General features: G+C 35.2%; 1 long non-coding RNA gene across 2 annotated transcripts in view; it reads right to left on the reverse strand.

Moving 5' to 3' along the window:
* Positions 1 to 244: 244 nt before the first annotated feature.
* The window catches only part of LOC138714746 (uncharacterized), an 83986-nt gene continuing 59584 nt past the window's right edge, over positions 245 to 24646 (reverse strand). For both annotated transcript variants that reach the window (XR_011336075.1, XR_011336076.1), the window contains 8 exons: positions 23284 to 23429; positions 22921 to 23051; positions 21325 to 21433; positions 20992 to 21100; positions 20659 to 20767; positions 20362 to 20470; positions 20055 to 20133; positions 245 to 12674 (listed from right to left, as the gene is read on the reverse strand). This is a non-coding gene — a long non-coding RNA (uncharacterized lncRNA). The remainder of the gene's footprint in view (positions 12675 to 20054; positions 20134 to 20361; positions 20471 to 20658; positions 20768 to 20991; positions 21101 to 21324; positions 21434 to 22920; positions 23052 to 23283; positions 23430 to 24646) is intronic.

Genomic DNA, 24646 nt, shown 5'->3' on the forward strand with positions numbered 1-24646 from the left:
AAAAAAAAAAACACCAACTAAAACAAATTTATCTAACAAAGGGCAGAAATACAAACCAAGCAACAAAAAAACGAGACCAACTAAAACGAATTTATCTCACAAAGTGAGGACAGAAATACCAACCAACCAACCAACCAACCAACCAACCAACAAAAAAACAAGATCAACTAAAAGGAATTTACCTCACAAAGTGATAGAAATACAAATCAATCGGGGGGGAAAAAAAAAAAAAAAAAAAAAAAAAAAAAAAAAAAAAAAAACACCAACTAAAACAAATTTATCTAACAAAGTAAGGACAGAAATACAAACCAATCAACAAAAAAAGACCAACTAAAACGAATTTATCTAACAAACTAAGGGCAGAAATACAAACCAATCAAAACAAAAAAAAAAAAAAAAAATAAAACAAAACGATTTTATCTAACAAAGGATAGAAATACAAACCAATCAACAAAAAAAAAAAGACCAACTAAAACGAATTTATCTAACAGAGTAAGGACACAAATACAAACCAATCGACAAAAAAAAAAAAAGACCAACTAAAACAAATTTATCTAACAAAGTAAGGACAGAATACAAACCAATCAACCTAAAAAAAACCTAAGTGAAATGAATTAATATTAAAAATTACGAGCAGATATATAACCCAATCACAACACGAAAGACGCTCATTCGGAAATACAAACCCCTGCACAAAAGCAAAAAGAAAACTGAGTAAAACAAATTAATCTCAAAAAGTAGTGTCAAAAATACACAACATATACACCCTGTCCTCAACAGAAAAGACACTGAATTAAAACTATAAACTCATCAAAGAAAGCCAACGGAAATTTCAACAAACCAAATTGATCCCGAAAAGTAGAACCACAAATAAACAATATATACACCCTAATCACAACACAAACAACAATGACTGAAAAAAATAAACTCTATGACAAAACTGATTAAAACAAATTCATCCAACAAAGTAGAGACACAAATACACTAGACATACACCCTGACCACAACAGAAAAGACACTGAATCAAAAATATAAACTCATCTACAAAGGTCAACAGAAAACCGAAATTAATCTCAAAAAGTTAGGAAAGAAAGACAAAATACGAGGGGGATCCAGGAAATAACGACCCATTTTGTTGTAATAATTAAAAAAAAATTATTTATTTATTTCAAAAAACAAAGTCTGTTACATAACTGAAGCTTCCTTTACTTCTCTACATAATCACCACCTACATTTAAACATTTGTCGTATCTGTTCACTAGCTTTAGAATTCCCGTGTTATACTCCTCTGCCGCCAGTTCATTAAGCCAGGTGTTCACTGTCTTCTTCAACTCTTCATCACTTCCAAAATGCATTCCACCCAGAAAGCCTTTCAGCTTAGTGAAAAGTTGAAAATCGCTAGGAGCAAGGTCTGGACTATAGGGCGGATGATCAAAGATTTCCCAACCGAATTGATCCAGCAATTCTCGAGTTGAAGCAGCAGTGTGCGGGCAGGCATTGTCGTGAAGAAGCACAACTCCTCTCAAAAGCATTCCTCACCTCTTGTTTTCGATGGCTCGCCATAGTTTTCGTAAAGTCTCACAATAACGATTTGCATTAATCGTAGTGCCTTTTGGCATGAAATCCAGCAAAAGAACACCTTTGCGATCCCAAACGACAGTAGCCATGACTTTTTGTGTTGAGAGAGTCTGTTTGAATTTTCTCGGTTTCTTGGGTGATGAGGGATGATGCCACTGACGTGATTGGCGCTTGGTCTCTGGGGTGTTGTGAGATCTTACCACCAGTCACAATTTGATCAAGAAAGGCGTCTCCATCTGTGTGATATCGCATCAAGAATGTCAATGCTGAGGCCATTCTCTGAGTTTTGTGTTGGTCACTCAGTTGCCGTGGAACCCATTGTGCACAGATTTTGTGGTAGCCAAGATGTTGCGACACAATTTCACCAAGCAAAGAACGAGAAATATTCAGGAAAGGCAATATGCAATTCGTCGAGTGATGTGCACCTGTCTTGCAAGATTCTGTCGTTCACTTTAGTCTTCAGGTCTTCTGTGATGAGTGATGGGCATCCGGTCGAGTTTCATCGTGGACATTTGTTCGCCCATTGTTGAACATTTCGCACCATTTTCTCACATTTCTTTCATTCATTACAGTATCACCATACACTTCTTTCAATTGCCGGTAAATTTCTGCAGGTTTCAAATGTCGGGCATTCAAAAATCGAATCACACTCCTCACCTCACAGTCGGCGGGATTATCAATCACGTCGTTTATTTTGAAGTAACACAAAATGCACAATGGCGACTTGTTGCAACCAGTACTCACAACATTATGAGAACACATGTTAAGGAAGCCAGCTGACCTTCAAACAAGGAAGGGGAGTCAGCTCCACAGCAGGTATGCACGAACAGTCATTATTTCCTGGATCCCCCTCGTATATACACCCCAATCACAACAGATAAGATATTCATTGAAAAAGGAAGCTCATCAACAAAAGCCAACAGAAAACTATCCAAGAAAACAAATTCAGCCCAAAAAAGGGGGGGGGGAGGCAGCAAAACACAAGATGTGCACCCCAATCACAAAAGAAACCTACTGACAACAACGAATTAATCACAAGCAGCAGCAGCACAGAACAACATGTTGCGCCACTTTCATCTACTACATTTCTAGAATGAACATGACAACCCAACAAGATGTATATCCAACAAGAACAACCAACTAAACCTAAAACTCCTATCTTCATCAATGCCAATCATGAGAAATGATCAACAAAAATAGATATGCCATACAGATAATAAGCGCACATTACATATAATTCTAGGTATCTAATTGTTACAATTTATTGTTGTGTGTGTATCTAGGCTAACACAATAACAAATGATCACATTTACTCACATTATAGACGCACTTTTCCCCATAATCTTTGCATCAAAAAATATATTCCACTCAATAATCACAGCTCATTTCCACATCACACATTCCAATAATATTCAAAATGATCGATTCTGCAACTTCAGCTCATTTCACCTTGCAATCTGCCATTCCACTTGTATATTTACACTTATCAGGTTTCATTATAAAGTAACTGCTTTTTTTATTTTGCTTCTTTTCATTCCAAGTGTAATTACAGTTAACAGTTTAAACACAGTTGTCATCACTTCTTTCTTTTTTTTTTCCTTCTATCCTCTTTCATAATTGATCACACCAAACCTCAAGCATTTCAATTTATACAATTTGTAATATGTATTTCAATTTTGAACAAGATTCATATACAATATTCAATCTTTGTCAATTTATGTAATTTTTCCTTCCAACAGTAAAAAGATAAAAAAATAAAAAAAAAATGAACTTTCCAAATACACCTATCTTAACCGATCAAATTTTCCTTTCACAATTTTCACATGACAAGTGCATCCAATAATACCACATTAGCAACTGAAAATGTTATGCATACATTATCAACAGATCCCCCCCCCCTCCTTCCTACATATTACTGTCACAAATTCGGCTGCATACATTATGCAATGGCGTCTATTATGTGAGTATATACAGCAATATATGAACTCAGATACAGTGTATACAACAATATGAAAAATAATCATTAGCAGTGTCATTTCATTGTAATCACTTTACAATCATCTCACTCGTGAAAATACTTTCATTTCAGTTAATATTTCCTGCAAGCAAGCAAGCAAGCAAGCAATTTCGTACATATTTCGCACCCTCACCCAAATTAACAAATTATTGTTCACACTAACATTACATTCTTCCCATCATTAAGGAAATAAACTCATAATTCAATCTCCTTTAACTGAAAGGAGGGCACTACATTGCCTTCTACATCAGCAACAAAGACAAATTATCATTCTCTGCTTGCACTACTCCCCCAAATTATGCATACATCATTGTCACACCACACACACAGTGTGATCTTTTAGTCCCTCCACAGTACCGCAGTTAGAACTGCAGTCAAGCACCCAAAAAGCAGTTGATAACACTCTTAAAGCAATGTATCGGTGAAATAAGGGTGAAAAATTGAGAAAAGTACGTTTTTTTTGTTTTTATGCTTGTATTTTAAAATAAGCTTTTACATATCTCTGATAGCAAGCTTAAAAGTCCAACAAAATCATTGAGGAAACTCGCTCCACAGACAAACATTTTGTATACTACGGCACAAGAACTTCATTTGTGTCCTTACAAAGTGACATGGTGCGTGAATTAAAACCTGCCGACCACGAGAAACGTATTCATTATTGCGAACATTTCCATAGGATGATTCAGCACCATGGTGTTCAAGTGTTGGATAGGATATTTTTATGGATGAAGCCTGGTTTCACCTCTCGCGTTATGTTAATTCCCAAAATACCAGAATTTGGTCATCTCAAAATCCACATTTTGCAAAATAAACCGAACTGCATCCAGAGAAAATAGATGTGTGATGTGCTATATCCCAATCTATAATTATTCGCCCAATTTTTTTTAATAACACCATCAATTCTGAAATTTACTATTCCAATATTCTTTCCTTTTACTGGACAGTTAAACAAATAAGAGATGCTAAATGTTTTTTTTTCAACAATTAATGCTACAACTCACACATCTCATGTGTTAATGAATTTCTTTCAACACATTTTTGGAGAGAGGATAATTTCACAACAACTACGGCCTCCGAGATCCCCTGATCTGACTCCGCCCGATTATTTCTTTTGGGGTGCTGCTAAGTCGACAGTTTATCAAGACAACCCTAAAAGAATTCATGACCTAAAATTGGCAATAAGAAATTATACAAATTCTGTGACAAAAGAAAGTTTAATTAACGTGTCTGATAATAAAATAAAACATGAGGATCTATGCCTTCGGCAGAATGGAGGACATTTTCAGCACCTTGCTTAAATGGGTAAGTTCATTCATTTATTATCATTATTATTTGGCTGCTTCTCAATATTTATCAATACCATATTTGCTTTTCCCTCTCTTTACAGTTCCCTCTATATTCATCCATTCCAACCAGTCCGTCACTGTCTCAATACCAAAAGAGTTTTGTACTCTTTCGTGAATGGTTCATTCTGCTGAATGCTAACACACCTACATATAACCAGGGTTACCACTACATTCCTCGTACCTAGTGGGTTCTCACTTATTCCACTGCCGTGGAGCGACTTAAAGATCAGACTGTATTATGTAATGCTCAACAATGAAATATGTAAAAATATGCATTTAACTTTAATTCTCTACAAAACCCATGCTTCGTTCAAAATATCGTAATTATGAACTACTATTATCAATTTACAATAATTAAGCAAAAATTCCAGTATATTTTTCACTCAATTTTCAAATTCCACTAAGACATTTCCATCATTACATTTACTTTCCAACAGTTTTCGCGCATACCATTAATGTCAATAAATCACACTGCTAATAATCATTTACAATCACAAAGACACACCAAGTTTATACACTAAACAAAATTCACTGCCTCTGGACAAGCACTCAATTGCATCTAACTCCTCATATTTCTTATGTACACAATACAATTCATTTTATGTCTTTCACAAGCCATTTCATTTTCCATTACACTATGCCAGCTGATATTTCAACTACACGAAAAAATCTCTAGAAAACCACCTCTGATACAAGTTTCCCAAATATGAACATTAACAATAAACTATATTCGCAAAGTTCCTATATTAAAAACAGCAGCAATTTCAATTTCCAATATTTTTAACAAAGAAGGGAAACCTGTTACGTACTATTATGTTCCAACAAGTCTATTAGTGTATCATACAGGTTAAGCCACCAAGTATTACTCTCACTTTCAGAATCAGTTCTGCACTTCATTTTGAGCAAAATATTTCAGAACAGCAGTTCAGCTGTGGAGTTAAGAGTGGGAGCAACAACAAAGCTACAAATCAGCTACAGCTAACCGAGGATAGTGAACAGACAAGACAGACACAGAAGAGGAAGGAGGGATTCAAGAATGCATCAACAAAGTAACACAGATACAAGCGATATCAGTGCCACGGGAGAGTAAAGATTTAATTGATGAAAAAGGTGTACATGATAAGAAAGAACAAGGCGAGGCAATATACTTCAAGTGAAGGACGAGAATGCAAGAAATAATAGCAACAGAAAATTAAATGCAACTATACATATATAGCAACAAACACAAAGATAGACAGCAATCAGGACTACTATTGTATACTAACAGTGTACCAATGAATAGTGATAAGTATAAGTCAAAGTAGAAGGAAGATCAGGAAGAAAACGTCAAATTTGTACAACTTCAAGTAGTAAATCATAAATATTACATAATGAATGATTTTACTAGGGCAAATAGTTCTGTTGTGCCCAAGGATTATGATAAGCAATCATAACTTTGTTATGACCACAAGCAATATATTTTCACTTTATTTTAAAGTAATAAAATCGTACTTATTAAAAGATTCAAACATGCTTTGATACAACAGAGATCACTTCCTGTTTCAACAGATTACAAAGCACAGTTTAGTTAACGTCAGCAGAACCACAGTCCAGTCCTTGAACATGCAGAAATGCATACGCTTACATTTTTATCACGAACTCAGTCTTAGCAACAGCTGACATATAACATGCAGCGTCTCTCGCGAGACATCAATTTCTATTGGTTACTGGTAAATCTAAAAACAGAGATTCAATCACGAGAGTTCCTTAAATCTGTATTGTTCTTAGTGACGACCGGAAAAGCCGATTTGAAAGAATGGTTAAGAATCAGAAGTGTGGTGTTTAGTGAATGCAATACCGTCTTTTTAGAAGATTCGCAGGTAAAATAGCGTCACTCTGTTACGTCACAAAGAGAATTTATAAAAAGGACATGAAACATCGAAAACGCAGTCATTAGTTATTGGTCAAGATAGCGGTCATGGAGTAGCGCTCGTAACTTCCCGACGTCCAGGAACAAATCCAGAATATGGCATCATCTGGGAACAGCACCAGGGTTCGCCCTACTATGTATTGTAAGTAAAATCATCACATCTTTCTTTAGACTTTTCATGTGTAACTAGTTCATCTTGGTACTTTGAAATTAACAGGAATTTTCATACTTTCTAAATCTTTCAATCTCAATATTTAACAATTTATTTGTAATAACTTGATATTTTATTAATAAACTTAGTATTAGTGAATTTCTACACTTGTGATTATTTCGAAAGCCTGAGATCACATTCCAAATAGGAATCCCTCCTATCCATAACCAAGAACAGTTTATAAAGTATAACGCAGTGTCTGATTTGTTTGTGTTATCTTGATAGACATTATAACTCGCAATTATCTCAAAGATAAGCCATCTGTTCTTGTCGTGGCAAGCAGCACGGCAAATTATTGGTGTCAGATATAGTATAATAATAAATTATGGTGTCAGAATTGGTACAATAAAATATTGGTGTCAGATATGGTATAATAAATACTGGTGTCACAATTAGTATAACAAAAATTGGTGTCAAAAATGGGCACAACAGTTACAATAGGTCATGCAGCATATAGTCAAGAGTGACAGGGAAACTAAAAGGCACCCACAAAGTAATCAATACTGATAACTACAAATTCTACATCAAGCTGTAAATGATTCATAAAAAAAAACCAGAGGATGCTCATAGAGAAAAAGGGCCATGAAAAACAAGTAGGATACAATTAATAATTAAACAATAGAAAGAGGTAGGAAGATCAGGAAGAAAATGTCAAAATTGTACAACTTCAAGTAGTAAATCATAAATATTACATAATGAATGATTTCACTAGGGCAAATAGTTCCAATAGGTCATGCAGCATATAGTCGAGAGTGACAGGAAAACTAAAAGGCACCTACAAAGTAATCAATAGTGTTAACTACAAATTCTACATCAAGCTGTAAATGATGCATAAAAAACCCACAGGATGCTTATAGAGAAAACAGGACCATGGAAAACAAGTAGGATACAATTAATAATTAAACAATAGAAAGAGATAGACACTACTATAGATGGCATTTAGAAAGAGCAAATATTAACATCGTTGCATAAATAGCGAGTAATGAAAGGCGTATACGACGATATTAGAAAGAAATAGCAGAACAGCAATAAAACGTAAATATAGTAGAATTATGGTGTGATCTAAATACACAAACGTTAAGTTAAGGCACACCATGACGGATACTCAAGTTCTTAAATCTCACCACAATCAGCTGGCATATAGTAAGTAGAAAATGCACTCATCTCAACATGTATCTACTTTGTCTCTCCTATTAAACCTATAAGGTAAGAGCACCAGCAGTCGACATGTTAAGGAAACATGTACTGTTTTTTTTTTATCATCCAACTGTACTTTACTGTAAGAAAGATTTTAAAAAACTGACATCTCCAAATCCCAACTTCAATCTACATATGTGTTAATATATTTATACTCAAAAATACATTTAACAATAACCACTTGACCTGCACATATAGTTGACACATTGAAAAAATTATATCAGTGGAATACACAATAAAACACCTTATATCACTTATTAAGCTTTTATTATATTTGTATTATTATTTTACAACAACTTTAATTTCATACAAATACTTTAAAACACCACTTTAATACAAAGAAACATCTAATTATTTCTCCTTGACATTCAGTTGCTTTTTCTAAAGATATCTTATCTCTTCCCCCCTTAAAGTCCCCACTGGAGTCTCCACATACCCAGTTATTTGATTCAAATATATGCGAGAAATGTCATTTTCATCTGCTTCAAATTCTATTTCACTTGCATCAACACTTTTCAAACCCATTATTTTTATTTCAACAATACTGAGGTAAGTCAATCTGGATGTATTTCTCCTTCCCCCCAAAAACCTCACCAATTATGAAATTCCCCCCCCCCCCCCCCTTTAAGATTCTCTTGCTCAAGATTTTCTACCAAATCTCATCAGAATCCTCCTCACACCATTCAGAGTCACTAGTATTCATCAATGTAACTGCACTTTCATCTGAGCTTTCTGATCCTGACATTTCTCTCTCTTTTTTTCCTTGCTGCTTCTTTTTCTTCTCTTCTTCTCTTCCATCTCTCTAGTTTCTTGTTATTATTTTCCATTTTTTTAAGATATTCTAATAGGGAAGAGGGGAAGACAGTATAGGGAAAGAGAAGGCTTGATGACCTTATCTCTACCAGGGTAAATAAATAAATAAATAAATAAATAAATAAAAATTGGCCGTGATCTTGTGGGCATAGGTAATTCTGGTTCAACTGGTTGTGCTGTCATGGACATAGGTCGTTCTGGTTCAACTGGTTGTGGTCTTGTGGGCATAGGTGATTCTGGTTCAACTGGTTGTGGTGTCATGGACATAGGTGGTTCTGGTTCAACTGGTTGTGGTCTTGTGGGCAGGGATGATTCTGGTTCAACTGGTTGTGGTGTCGTGGACATAGGTGGTTCTGGTTCAACTGGTTGTGGTGTTGTGGACATAGGTGGTTCTGGTTCAACTGGTTGTGGTATTGTGAGCATAGGTGGTTCTGGTTCAACAGAATGTGGTGTCGTCAGCCTAGGTGCTTCTATTTCAGGCTGTAGCTCTAATACGTTCATAGCTTTTCCTACGTTTTGTTGTAGCTGTAGGGTCTTTACTTTCTTTCAGAAAATCCTCTGTGGCGCAGGCTTCATTATTTTCCTGGAAAGTTTTCAATTTGTCCATCAAACCACGCTACATGTTTCTCCAACAGACGTGCTTCACCTCTTAATTGCTGGGAATATTGTTGAATTGTTTCCCCTCAAAAAATGCTTGGTCTTCTTCAATAGTCTCCTAAAGCTGAAACATTGGATACTTAAGGTTGACAGCTCCTGTCAACTAGACCCTCTAAGACTTGCAGACGAAAAAAATAGGAATATTCATGCACTCTGTGGCAAGCATGTTTAAAATACTTATAACATGGAATATTAAGTTGAAAACCTGAAATTGACACAACTGTCAACCTTAGAGAAAACACAAATTCATTCTAAAAACTGGTGTCAACTATAAGTGTCCTGTCGACTATAGGTGCTCTTACATCTACAGGATGAACCATAAGTAATATCGTTAATTTCAAGACATTCTTTCAGTTGTTTAAAACAAAAAACTTCAATACAATTTTGCACCTTTGTGCGTTCTTTTCAGGGAAACAAAAAAAAAAAAAAAAAGTTATTTTATATCAAACATCTCATAGCATATCTTGGGAAAGCTATACCATTAATTCCCAATATCCTCTGTCACTTTAAGAGAGCAGTGCATTATGACAATAAATGAAATATGCAGAAATTTGATCCAAACCAATGGAAGCTTTCATTCCACTGTGACAACACTGTAAAGCTGCCTGAACATTTGCAGCTTTCGTATGCAACGAAAAAAGGAACGTAACAAAACTGCTTTTAAATATGGCTCCAGAAATTTCATTTCTTGTATGTAAGTACACAGAATACTACTTCAAAAATTGAAGTGGAAGGTAACTATTTCTAACTGGCTGAAGAAAACACTCGTATGACAAAAAGAATTTTTTTTTTTTTTTTTTCATTAATTACATTTGTACACTGTAAAATAAGCTTTTCTTATTAGCTGTGTTCATCAAATACGTAATTAAAATTAAGTCAAAGAGTTTGAAAATAAAGTTCTTTCTACATCAGCATTAAAAGTCTTTATTATTAAGTGAACGTCATGCTTAATATACCACATAATCAATCAATCAAAGGATATTATGGAGCATGTCGACTTCATGTTCATTTCACAAAACACTTCCACTCTGTTCTGTCTTTTGCTAGTTCCTCCCAGATGGTCATTCCCATTTCGATGCATTCCTTCTGAATTTCATCTTTCCATATACTTCGAGATGTTCCCAGTGGCCTTGTGTTGTTACACGTGTTCATATATTATATTTCTTTCAAGCTCATTTCTTCCTATTCATAATAAATCATCAGCATATCTAACAACTTTATGTTGTCCACCCACGTTTATTCCAGCTGGTATTAAGTCTAATTGTTGTATTGTCTTCCCTAATGCTGTATTAAATAAGATTGGTGAGAGAGCATCACCTTTTTAATTCTGTTTCATTTACGAATTCTTCTGGTATAATTTCATTCCTTACTACTATGCTTACCGTATCGTCCATTCATATCTTGCATAATCTGATTAATTTCAAAGGTATTCCAAATTGTGCCATATATTCCATACATTTTCTCCATATATTGAGTCATATGCTTTAGCAAAATCAATAAACAGATAATGTACTTCTTGATTATATTCCCATACTTTTCCATTAATCAACCTCATGATAAGTAGTATATCATCTTAAGTAGATCAGCCTTGATGAAAACCATTTTGCTAATCCCCAATCATTTTTTCTGTATGTCGTCGTAATTTGTTCAGTAGTAATGAAGAAAAAACTTCATATTATGTAGTATTTAGTAATGATATACCTCTGTAGTTATGGAAATTATCTGCATCTCCTTTCTTGTGTATGGGTGTAATGTATGCCATTTTCCATTCATTTGCTACTCTTTCTTCATTCCAAATTCATAGTATCAAATCGTGTATATACTCATGAAGTGTTCCTCCACCATATTTCAAGATTCAGATGGTGTATCATCACTGCCTTGTTTTTTAAATTGTTAATACATATTTTTACAGTAAATCTGGTTCCTCATTTGTCATAGCAACCTTTTTTTTTTTTTTTCATAGCCCATGATCAACTACATATCTTACAAATGTGATGTTATTTCTTTATTAATATTCTTTTAGAACACTGTCCTAAATAAAACCATATGAAACTCACTTATAATGTTATACATTATTATATTATACACGTCTTGTTTCATAATATTACTATTTTCTTCCTTACTTCAACGTGGGAAAACTATATCATGTTTTTATTTTATCCTAAATGTTTTAAAATTTCGTTTTCATAATGTCAAATATGCATCATTATTGTTCACGATCTCTAGAATATAGACATATTTCTTAATCTTATCCATCTAGTTTCAAATAAGAGTGCCTTATTGTCTGTCTTCTCTCAACATTTAATTAAAATAAGGTTCTAGAGTTTCTTTAAATTGTTTAAAATTTTGTTTCACTTGAAAAAAGCAATGTTCATTCTTCATTATCTAACACAGTTTCAACACTAAAATTTTACAGTACACCTATATCGTCTATTTTTTCTTACGAGTTTAAATGCAATGTATATGACAAGATGCCATTGATCTTCAACAAGTCAGGTGGACAAGTTTGTTCAGAGCAACACAACTTAATGTGTTACTCTAAGCTGGTTGTAGGGCACAGCGTACCAACTTCTCATAATTCATTTATTTTAAAATGCACGTTTTTCTGGAAAACTATTCTAAATATAGCGAAATGCTATTTGACTTTTTTGTTCCTCTTTACTCAAGGAATCGCCCACCACAATTACTGACTTTACTTACTGTTCACCCTATATATAATCTGTTCTAATATACTGTGCATTGTAATTATTTCCAACCTTAAGCTGGGGACATACCTCTTCAAATCCTTCGCTCCTTCTGATGTCCTCTTGAAATCCTTCACTCCTGATGTCCTCTTGAAATCCTTCACTCCTACTGATGTCCTCTTGAAATCCTCCACTTCTTAACAATCTTGCTCATTGGTCTCAGGAAAAGCTGTGGTCACTCCCTGGCCGGCAGACAAAACACCTGGAGGAGAAAGTCACAATGTCAGCTCAGTCTTATCGAAAATGCTATATCTTACTTTACAAGTCCTCTATTTCCTCATTACTTGTACTATTACACTAGGCTAAACAGACATCTCACTTTTGCCAGGACATTCCCAGTTTTCACACAATTGTCCCAACAAAAACTTCAGGACACTTGCATTTCTCGGATTTCAGCAGACATGCAAAATACAATATTTCCTCAATTACAGTAAAACCTCGATAAGACGCTATCCCGCTGTAATACGCTTTTTTGTCTGGTCCCTGCACATTTCACATATAACACCTTTATAAAATACTCCGTTTGTTGCACTCAAGTCCCGCATAATACACAGTTTTTGTGGAATATTTTCGATGTAATTTTCAGCAATGTACTGTAGCAGCAATGAAACATCTTGGTCACTGAACTCACTGGTGCCATTAACCTGAAAAGCATTGGTATTCGACCCTTTACCTGCGCATTTAAACCTTCATACTTCATACCTCAGTATACCCCACCCTCTTGTTACACTCTCTTATTGGACTCCTTATCTACGTGGTTAAAGCCTACATACAGTACAGTTATAATACTCCACCCTCTTGCTAACCCTCTCTCTCAAAGAACATTCCTCACTCGGTCGTAATAAAATTCTTGAAATTTTTGCTGGGCAGTTTGTTGTCCTTTTGTTATTGAAGTGTCTGTGAATGTCATTACAATGAGTGTTAAACAAAAAGTGCTTTCTATGTCAGAAAAATTGGAAATCTTACGAACGTACGATGAGAACAGTACTCTTACTCAGAAACAACTCTCTGATTCATTAGGAATCCCATCATCGACATTAAGAACGATAATAAAAAAAAAATCGCGACTCAATCACTACAGTTGCGATGTTGTCGGGAGGATATAATCGCAGGAAACTGAAGTGTGGTAAACACGAGGACTTGGAGAACACGCACACAGCAAACAACTATAAATGACTTTTATTTTTCGAAAGAATTAAGTACAGTACATATTGTAAATGTCTTTCACGTACAGTACAGTAATTACATTACAGAGTAATTCTATATTACCTTTCATGAATCATGTATTTCAATAAAGAAAAATGCTAATAGATACTGTATATAGGTCAAAATTAGTATACCCGCCTAATATGCGGTCCCGGTTAATACGCACTTTACACCCAGTCCCTTGAACAGCATCTTATCAGGGTTTTACTGTATTTCATTCTATCACTACCAGTAGCAGCAGCAGCAGCAGCACCACCACCACCACCACCACCACCACCACCACCACCACAAGAATGCAAGCCCATTACAAATGTGTATTTTCACAAAGCAATAACATATCAAAACAGTATTTCACTTAACAGCAGTAAAATGAGGTGAAAATCGATTTTCTACCTGCACAACCACAGCATTCCTTATTGTTTTTTCACCTAACAGGACTGCACTCTGGTGGAAACAATTTCCATAATACCAGGAAACTTAATTTGTTACCACCCTCTCTAATCTTAAAATGCACTACCGATAGGTGTAAGTAAACTTCAAAACAATTTTCGTTTACAATGGTATGCAGGCACATTGACTTCAACTGTACCATAACACTGTTTCACACTAACTATCAGATTCAAGTCAGCAGACAAATTCTAAAATCTCGGCAGCACTGAAAACAATATCCATGACTAGTGGGCTGTGAACTTTTCTTTCACTTACTTACTTACTTACTTACTTACTGGCTTTTAAGGAACCTGGAGGTTCATTGCTGCCCTCACATAAGCCCACCATCGATCCCTATCCTGAGCAAGATAAATCCATTCTCTATCATCATATCCCACCTCCCTCAAATCCATTTTAATATTATCTTCCCATCTATGTCTCGGCCTCCCTAAAGGTCTTTTCCCCTCCGGCCTCCCAACTAACACACTATATGCATTTCTGGATTCGCCCATACGTGCTACATGCCCTGCCCATCTAAAACATCTGCATTTAATATTCCTAATTATGTCAGGTGAAGAATACAATGCGTGCAGTTCTGTGTTGTGTAACTTTCTCCATTCTCCTGTAACTTCATCCCTCTTAGCCCCAAATATTTTCCTAAGCACCTTATTCTCAAACACCCTTAACCTATGTTCCTCTCTCAAAGTGAGAGTCCAAGTTTTACAACCATTAAGAACAACCACTAATATAACTGTTTTATAAATTCTAACTTTCACATTTTTTGACAGCAGACTTGATGATAAAAGCTTTTCAACCAAACAATAACAGGCATTTCCCATATTTATTCGGTGTTTAATTTCCTCCCAAGTATCATTTATATTTTTTACTGCTGCTCCAAAATATTTGAACTTCTCCACCTCTTCAAAAGATAAATTTCCAATTCTTATATTTCCATTTCGTACAATATTCTGGTGACGAGACATAATCATATACTTTGTCTCTTCAGGATTGACTTCCAAACCTATCTCTTTACTTGCTTCCAGTAAAATTCCCATGTTTTCCCTAATCGTTTGTGGATTTTCTCCTAACATATTCACGTCATCTGCATAGACAAGCAGCTGATGTAACCCGTTCAATTCCAAACCCTCTCTGTTATCCTGAACTTTCCTAATGGCATACTCTAGAGCAAAGTTAAAAAGTAAAGGTGATAGTGCATCTCCTTGCTTTAGCCCACAGTGAATTGGAAAAGCATCTCACAGAAACTGACCTATACGAAATCTGCTATACGTTTCACTGAAACCCATTTTAATTAATCAAACTAGTTTCTTCAGACTACCAAATTCAATAAGAATATCATATAAAACTTCTCTCTTAACCGAGTCATATGCCTTTTTGAAATCTATGAATAACTGATGTACGGTACCCTTATACTCCCATTTTTTCTCCATTATCTGTCGAATACAAAATATCTGGTCAGTAGTTGATCTATTACACCTAAAACCACACTGATGATCCCCAATAATTTCATCTACATATGGAGTTAATCTTCTCAAAAGAATATCAGACAAAATTTGGTATGACGTCAACAAAAGTGATATTCCTCGAAAGTTACTACAGTTAGTCTTGTCCCCCTTCTTAAAAATAGGTACGATTATGGACTCCTTCCATTGTTCTGGTACAATTTCCTTTTCCCAAATAGCAAGTACAAGCTTATAATTTTCGTTAAATAATGCGCTTGAACTTTTCTTTTACGATTTTAAATTAACTGTACCATTTCTAAGATTTCTTAAATCCAATCCACAGCTGTGAACTGTGTAATTGACACAAGGGAATACCTATTTATTAACATAATCATACTTCCAGCATTCACTTGCCAAATAAGGCTGGGTCTACACATTGCGATTTTGCAGGACGACAACAACACATTGGTTTAAATGGAACGATGCACACATTGCTGCAGAATCGGAGCTTGCGGGATGTGATTACAGCATGCTGCAGTTTTGCAGGATGCCGCACTGCGGGATGTACGATTACAACACATGGATTCAAATGGTGGCGTTCACACAGTGCAGTTTTGTCGTCCGTATTTTTGTGGATCTGCACTCTACAGTGAATTAAGTATTCTAACACCGACAAACTTGTAAGAAATATTATAATATTGTGGAATAATGCACTTGTTTACATGGAACATTTTTTCTGCACATACTGAAGTGTAGAAAACATTCAGTATTGAAAAAAAAAAATATATGTATATTTAAAAAGACACATTTAAGTTTCGTAAGATGTGTAATTGTGTAAATTGAAAAAGTATTCAAACAGTTTAAACTCCAGTGACAATTACATCTGTGACTGCTACGCGTTTCATCATGAGAACTTCTTATCACAATGGGGTTCAGTCTCCAGTGGCCAAAGAAAAAAATTGGAAAACATAAAAATAACTTGCCACTCAAGAAAAATGTCCAAAGCAAATGGAAAAGCAATTTTAAGGAAAAAAAAAAAAATTCCCATTTAAGTCCACCGAAAATTGTCTGTGATCTTGAACTACAACTAAGTATAAGTGACAGTACAGTTCGTAATTATTTGAAAAACAATTAATATCGTAATAGTCAGAAGAAAATATTTGTTAATGAAATCATTAGGAAGAAAGATTAGAATTCGCAGAGAAAATTATATATATACACACCTCTAATCCATTCTGGAACAAAGCTAAACTCACAGACGGTGGAAGATGTGACCAAACACTGAACTCTACTCATGAGTGAAAACTTATTGATGTCACTTATGAGGTTCCAATCTGTCTTCGGCAAGTTCACTAAACAACATGATTATATTGAAATTTATTCAGTTTACTAGCTGTATCCGTGCACTCCGCTGCACCCGTTACAAATAAATATAAAGTAATTACATAATTAAAATAGGACGTTTCATCCAGGGAACATTCGTGTTTGATAGAAGGATAAATCGTTTATTATGTTACTTAATTTAAATTGAATTAAAAAAATTAAAATGCGATCATTTTGATCCAGAGACCACTCATTTGGTCATAAAAATTATTTTAGGAAATACAAGAAACGAATGTCCAGAATAGCTATCAAGTTTTCTGTGCATAAGAATCTATTTTAATCTTTCTTGTCCTCAATTCACTCAGAAGTTACTGTGATAACATTATAGCATTACGTCCATCTAGAGAAACTACACTTTCCAATGGTGAATTAATAATTAATTATACAAATCGGTTAATTTAGCTTCCGATATTACTTTATACAAACACAGAAACATTCTCTGCAGGCTATGTTTCATAGCTTTCCATTGTTATTGTCCAAGGCCCCTTATAGACGAAGTCATTTGTTTTTTATTTCATTACACCGCCTTAGATGGCGTTGTTATTGTAATTTTGAAACTCATTTATCTCATTAAATATCGGTCCTATCAAAATTTTGCATAGCATAAAACTTATCGGAAATTATTTTTAAAGAAACTTTTGTTATGTAATATTTTTCATGAAAATTAATAATAAGGGAGATATTTCGATTTATTTAATTCAAACTCCGTTATAACCCCCCTTTTAAATAAAATATTTTGAATGCCATATAGCCTAAATTCTAAGTTACAACGAACTTAATTTATATTCCATTTTTCATATAAATCGGTTCAGCCATTATCGCGTGAAAAGGTAACAAACATCCAGACAGACAGACAGACATACATACATACATACATACATACATACAAACAAACAAAAATTTCAAAAAAGTGATTTTCGGTTTCAGGGCAGTTAATTATATATGTTAGGACCAATTATTTTTGGAAAATCGAAAATTACCAGAAAAATTTCGGCTACAGATTTATTATTAGTATAGATTTTGTACATTTTTTTCATATATGTTATACTACAGCACAAATAACTGAAATGATTGACTATTGTGTTAATAATTATTATCTTTGATCGTATGGGATGCTTTCCTAAAAATCCCATAACTTTTGTCTTTTTAACTGAACTTCCTAAACTATATTCTACAGTAACCTTGCATAAATACTGGACAGCTATCTGTAACTCATTTTAAATTGGCAAATATCACTTATCTGCAAACATTATAGAATTTAAAATCTGTGAATCTAATTAAAATGTGTTGTCGAGATTGTTTTGCTGATAATAGGAAGACCAGAACTCTTAACGATATTCTGAAACATAGTACTGTAAAGATGATGATCAGGGGTTCGTCGAAGAAATTGGATATTCGACAAAAATAAAAACTTTTTTTCATATTCTTTTATTTAAGTAATTTTAAAATTTAACAATCCCTTCATTGACACAAAAAGAATGAACCCAGGATCTTCTTTCTATTGATTCCTTAAGCAAACTAGCAGCTTCACACACAGAGCTTACAGTTTTGAATGATTAGCTGTCAGATTACAATAACGGACCTTCGGCTGGGCCTCAAATTTATGATCACCCAAACAAGGGATTGCATTTTTGTGGGAAATGCGTAGACCGATGAAGGGCATCCCGTCAGGCAGGAGGTAATAAACGGGTCCTGCAAAATCGCAATGTGTAGAGTGCAGCAATGCAAAATATCCCTAGAAGTTCCATCACACTGTAAATGCATTTTTAATCAGTCAATTTTGTACGTTTCTAATAAATTAAATATTTTTCGAACAAATGACAAAGCAATAATTTTTCGGCTTCTTCTTCGGGGGTTCATATCTTGCCTCAATACTCGATAGTTTTACTATAAATGCCATCCTAACTTTACACAGAAATTATTTATTTTGCCTAAGCCATTATTCAAATACCAAAATGACATTTCACTTTTTGGTTACGTACAACCCAAACATTCTGTTCTTCAAATTAATGTAGTCATACCCCTTTCACCTTGTACACACAGTCTATAATACATCAAACAATAATCCATAGCCCATTTCTTTTTATAGTAAAACCCCGATTATCCGTCACCCTATTAACCGATTGGTGGATTATCCAACTGTCTTTCTCGCTCACAGAAAAAAATTATGAAGTACTGTACATTATATTAGTACGAATTTTTTTCTACAGAGTGTTTTTTATAAACCTTTACCCTTACGCATTCTGGCCTACTCTTCGAGTGGCCGTACTGTTTAACTTCTAGGCAAAATGTCTTCTACAAGTGTCAAAAGAAAACATGTTGTACTACGGAAAAAAGTGCAAGTAACTGAGTGGTTTGGGAAAAGAGAAAATGTGGTTCATCTCACATCACAATACGAGTTATGACTTACAACTTTAAGCGATTTAGGCTAATGAAAAACAAAATATAAACTGTATAAAATTTGTAAATCTATAACATGAGACATCTACTATTCCTATCTTTCCACAGACAGTCGTCATAAGGAGTTTTCTTGGCCATTAAAAACCCGTCATTGAAAACCAGACATAAATACAATAAATAATGTTTTAATAACTGACTTATCGGAAAATCAAATATGAATTGTAAATAAAAACAGACTTAAATTATTGAAACTTCTGATCCACTACATATCGTATTAAAAGAAAAGACCGTGGAGTAAAATTACGAGTTTATGAAAACTTTTTATGGTGCGGATTATCCGATTTTTTCGATTAACCATTCACTCCACCCCCTTCATTACCACGGATAATACAGGTTCTACTGTACTTGGTTATGTAACGACGCTATATCAACTACGAGGTTATTTAGCATCAATGGATTCGTGATAGCAAGATGGTATTTGGCGAGATGAGACTGAGGATTCACCATAGATTATCTGACATTTCCCTTACGGTTGGGGAAAACCTCGAAAAAACCCCAACCAGGTAATCAGCCCAAGCAGGAATCGAACCCGCGCCCAAACGAAACTCTGGATCGGCAGAGCTATGCCGGTGGCTCCAGATTCAAGTTCTACCCAAAACTTTCAAAGCATGAGATTTTAACATTGGTTAATAATGAATATTTACCAGTTTATGCATCTTTCCTGACTGGTATCCCATCTCCTGTCACAGAGCCGCCTTCAGTCCGCAACTGCTCCAAAACACCCTGGAACAAGGCATATGACAATCACACTTCTTTACAATTAGCTTACATCCTCTGCAACCTATGAAACAGCAAAATATGGAAACTGCACTCATAACAGAACATGCAAATCTTCAGAAACCTAAATCCACTAACATCTAAATTCTTAACTATATTCTGTCACTGTATTATTATTACTACCATTAATTTACTATGTTTCAATATCGACATTAGTTAGTAATCCATCTTTACCAGTTTATGCACATTTAAAGGCTGGTATTTGATCCACAACTGTCTCGCACCTCCTATCCCAGAACTGCCTCGTTACCTCCTCCAGAATCTGCAACTGCCCCAAAACACCCTGGAACAAGACATATTACAATCACATGAAATATCAAGATATGGAAATTGCATCATAACAGAACATGCAAATCTTCAGAAACCTAAGTCCACTAAATTTAAATTCTTTACTATATTCTGTCACTGCATTATTACCATTGCTAATTTACCGTGTTTAAATATCGACATTAGTTAGTAATCCATCTTTACCAGTTTATCCATGTTTACTGGCTGGTATTTCATCCACAGTTGTCCTCCATCTCCTGTCGCACAGCTGCCTCATTATCTGCTCCATAGTCCACAATGGCCCCAAAACACCCTGAAACAAGACACATTACAATCACTTTTCTTTACAAGTACCTTACATTCTCTGCAACCTATGAAATATCAAGATATGGAAATTGCACTCATAATAGAACATGCAAATCTTCAGAAACCTAAATCCACTAAATTTAAATTCTTTACTATATTCTGTCACTGTATTATTACTACTATTAATTTACTGTGTTTCAATATCGAAATTAGTTAGTAATCCATCTTTACCAGTTTATGCACATTTAAAGGCTGGTATTTGATCCACAACTGTCTCGCACCTCCTATCCCAGAACTGCCTCGTTACCTCCTCCAGAATCTGCAACTGCCCCAAAACACCCTGGAACAAGACACATTACAATCACATTTCTTTACAAGTAGCTTACATTCTCTGCAACCTATGAAATATCAAGATATGGAAATTGCACTCATAATAGAACATGCAAATCTTCAGAAACCTAAATCCACTAAGTTTAAATTCTTTACTATATTCTGTCACTGCATTATTACCATTGCTAATTTACTGTGTTTAAATATCGACATTACTTAGTAATCCACCTTTACCAGTTTATCCATGTTTACTGGCTGGTATTTGATCCACAGTTGTCTTCCATCTCCTGTCCCACAGCTGCCTCATTATCTGCTCCAGAGTCCACAACGGCCCCAAAACACCCTGGAAGAGGACACATCCCAATCATTTTTCTTTACAAGTAGCTTACATTCTCTGCAACCTATGAAATATCAACATATGGAAACTACACTCATAATAGAACATGCATATCTTCAGAAACCTGTTGTTGTTGTTGTTATCTAATGCCGGGCTTTGGCAACGAAGCCATTAGCATTCTTGCTCTCCAATATTTCTCTATGGTGGATCCATCAGGTAGAACTTCACAGGTTATGAGATGATCTTCAGTCATTTTTTCTTCTTTGTTGCATAGAGGGCAATTTGGATTTGTGTAAATTCCTATTTTATTCAAGTGTTTGGCCAAATAATCGTGTTCTGTAAGCAGTCAGAATTTTGCTACTGCAGATTTACGTGGGATTTCTGGAATAATTTGTTCTTTTTTTTTTTTTAAATGCTCCATTTTTTATCTTTGGCTTTGGTACATAGTGCTTGGTTTTGCTTGATTTTATATTTATTTTTAACTAGTCTTTTGATGGATGTAAAAGGTAGGCTTGTATTTGTATTCTGAATTATATTGGATCCTTTTTTTTGGCAAGAAAGTCAGCAGTTTCATTTCCAGCAATTCCGCAATGTGCAGGTATCCATTGCAATTGAATTCTTTTCTGTAGTTTTTGAAGTTGTTGGATCATTTTGTGACATTCTTTAATTTGGACTCACACCATTTTATATGAATTTATTGCATATAATGCTGCTTTAGAATCAGAGAGAATGACAGCATTTTGAAATTTATCTATTCTGCATAGTAGGTGTTGGAGTGAGATATGAATAGCCATTATTTCCGCATCAAAATTTGTTGTATGATGTGAGAATAACGCACACGTAATTCCTGATCCTGAGTTGTTATCGATAGTAGACCCATCTGTGTAGATATGTAACCATTCTTCTGGTGGGTATCTATTGTTCACAGCTTCTAATGCCAGCACTTTTAGTACAGGTTTGGAAGTTTCAGATTTTGTAACTGGTTCTTCTAAATCTAGTTGAATGTTAATTGGTTCCAAGGTTAGAGGGTTTTCTCTGCTTAAAATGCTTTTTTTCAATTTAGGGAGATTCAATTCTGTTTTTATTTCCGTGACATTGGACAGGAAACTTGTTTGTGTTTTCAACATGGTTGGTTGTAACAGTCTTTTTTCCCATTTTGTTGTTGTTAACCGTAGCATTTTTTCATGGTGTGTTAGTGCCTGCTCCTCTACAGTGAGATATATTGGAGGGTTCTGGGTTAGGGCTTGCATTGCCGTGATTGGGGTTGATTTTGCTGCACCAGTTATTAGTCGCAGGGCCTGATTTTGGCATACTTCTAGTCGATTCAGGTTGAAATTATTTGCTGTAATTAATACCTCTGCATTGTAGAGAAGTATTGGCTTGATGAATGTTTTGTACATGTTCAGAAACCTTAATCGACAAAATTTATATTCTTAACTGTATTATAACTACTCCTGTTTAAATAACGACACTAGTTAGTAATTCATGTTTACCAGATTATGCATGTATCCTGACTAGGATTTCCTCCACAGTTGCCACCTCCCATCTCCTGCCACAGTGCCCCTCGATGATCATCATCTTCTGTGTCACTTCATCCAGAGTCCACATCTGCCCCAGAAAAGCCCTGGAACAAGACACATCACAATCACATTTCTTTACAAGTGGCTTACATTTTCGGCAACCTATGAAACAGCAAGATATGCAAACTGAATCTGAAGTAGCAGCACATGCACATCATCAGAAATCTAAACCCACAAAATTTTCATTCCTTTTTTTTCCCATATTGTTACTCTAATTTTCAACTACATTCTGTCACTGTCTTTAAATATCGACATTAGTTAGTAATCCATGTTTACCAGTTCATGCATGTATCCTGACTGGAATTTTCTCCACTGTTGCCTCCCATCTCCTCTTGCTGTGTTGCATCACTACCACCATCTCATCTTCTGTGTCACTTACTCCACAGAATCTAACAACTACTCCTGAACTGTCCCAAAATGTCCTGAAACAAGACACGTGGCAATCACATTTCTTTACAAGTCGTTTAAATCTCGACAAACTATCAAACACCAAGACATGGAAACTGCATTGCTACTAATAAATGTACTACATCTCCAAGAATATTAATGTGCAACGCTAAAGTCTTCATTTCTCTAATATTGTCGTTGCAATTTTTAATACATAGTACTTCATAATGTACAGTTACCCTTAAAAAGAATGAGATGATTCTTGGTCGTCGGAAGTTAAAGTTCTACAGCGCGGTTCACTCGATATCGACGTAACGATACATAACATGAGAAATAGTACAAGAATTGTTACAAGGACCACAACAAGGACAAGGACCAGAATAAGGATCACGAAGAAGACTGCCATTTAAGGCCAGGATTTCACAACATAGCTCGAGTCACAAAATATCATTGCTTCACTGTACCGAATGGCAAATGCCTGCTAAGGGATCTACATTCTGGACTGCTGCTGTCACTGTCTTGTCTCGGTAGCTCATATAGTAGCGTGTTGGTTCCGCTGTATAACCGAAACGTCTCGTGTTAGATCCCGGGTAAAACTTTTTTTTATTGAGGTGTAATTAATTTGTTCAGAGTTCCTCGACTGTCTAATTTGTCGAAAAATATGAATAATTTATGCCCAATTTCTGGGTTTTACAAGTTGGCTGAACCTCGTCAAAAAAAAAATAATAAAACTTACTTGGAAGTTAAAAGTATTCTTCCCCAAACAAAAATCATAAGAAACAAAAAAGAGACCTGTTAACTTAAAATCTTGTCCACATGCCATCAGCTTCTATTACAGATCTAAGTCGATCCGGCATGGATGTCACGAGATTGTGAAATAAGTTCTGATCCCCGGCGAGATCTTCCCAGGTGTCAACAACTTGATCCCACAATTCGTCTCGATTTCGAGGGCGTCGGTGGGCATAGGGACTATCCTTCTCTTTTTCAATTCCACCCATAAATTTTCGATGACATTCAAATCAGGTGACTTCGGAGGCCAATTAATGATTTCGATCTCGGGTCTCCTTTGAAACCATTTTTGAATGCTTGCAGCATAGTGCACGGGATGGCTATCCTGCTGGAAGAGCAATGTTCCTTCGGGAAAACGTTCTCGGGCGGAGGGAAGGAATATATTTTCCAGAATGTGCTCGTAAGTTCCCGCATTAAACCGGCCATAGATGCTTCTATAACACCACGTCCATCATAAGACATC

The sequence above is a fragment of the Periplaneta americana genome, chromosome 15 (genome assembly GCF_040183065.1).
Source record: "Periplaneta americana isolate PAMFEO1 chromosome 15, P.americana_PAMFEO1_priV1, whole genome shotgun sequence".
Classification (NCBI taxonomy): domain Eukaryota; kingdom Metazoa; phylum Arthropoda; class Insecta; order Blattodea; family Blattidae; genus Periplaneta; species Periplaneta americana.